The sequence below is a fragment of the Pieris napi genome, chromosome 13 (genome assembly GCF_905475465.1).
Source record: "Pieris napi chromosome 13, ilPieNapi1.2, whole genome shotgun sequence".
NCBI classification, from domain to species: domain Eukaryota; kingdom Metazoa; phylum Arthropoda; class Insecta; order Lepidoptera; family Pieridae; genus Pieris; species Pieris napi.
In genome coordinates this window covers 1,991,541-1,992,683 of record NC_062246.1, presented here as the reverse complement: position 1 = coordinate 1,992,683, position 1,143 = coordinate 1,991,541, and positions in this window count along the sequence as shown.

Here is a 1,143-nt window from a genome sequence, read left to right as displayed (position 1 = left end):
GTTATTGTTATTTTAATATGTCAAATTTGAACTAGACATTTATTATTGTGTTCGTTCGAATCGACGTATTAGTACAGTATTACCTACTAAATTGAAAAAATGATTATGTACTTTTTAGAATTGGATGTAGGTAGGTACCTACTTAGTAAAAAAACAACTGTTTTTATCATTAGAAGTTACTTAAGCTCTCTTTCAAAATAGCGTTTTTAAGACAGCCTAAGCTCTTGATAGGGCAGGAATGTTATCGAAATACTAGTTCGAAAAACAAAACAAAAAAATTGTTTCTGGCAATTACTAAAAAAAAATCATGTGACGTAATAATAAATAATAAAAACTAACTTAATCTCATATGAGTGTCAAAGAGGTGCCGAGAGGTACGGGTCCGACCTCGCTTTAAAATACCTACTACGGTAAACTATTTGGCTTGTACTTGTATTGCGTCTTAGAATATCTTTTTATATTTATACAACATAAATCGAGGTCAATTTACGCAGTAGCTCATGAATAAAATATTAAACAAGATACCATTAAGTGTTAAATGTAACTAGATTATTTTTGGCGTGGCAACATTGGGGAATCGTCGTCTCGGGAATGACAGTCGTTTGAATAGAGAATGCTCGACGCTAATGAATCAAAATTAAAAAGAAAACAACTTCGCGCCCTATTAACAACCACCAATCAGCGCCGAGTCTCTTGATTGCGGGGCGTGCCTACCAACATAACTCACCAAACGCATTTATAAAACGCAATATGAAAATATAGCTATCTCTTTTACGTGTATTAGATTCCGGTGGTAAGGAAAGAGAAGTGTTAGTAGATTAAATTTGGAGCGTGTTTATTTAATTTTACGGTCATATTAACGTTGTTATGAATAATATTCTATTATGGTAGATTTATGTGGGGGTGCGTAATGGCGCGATACGATTTTAGGATTAATGACTGGAAATCTGATTTGTTAACTAAATTACTCGAACAATTTTGAGGATTTGGAGTTTATAGTCAATTTATTTAATGTACTTAGTAAATTTGAATTCCATGTTAATAAGAAACTATTGTTGGGATCAAAATATTATTTGAATTTATTACACTGTGGATAGTACAATAAAAAAAAATTACTGAAGGGAAAGTAGGTAGTATAAAAAA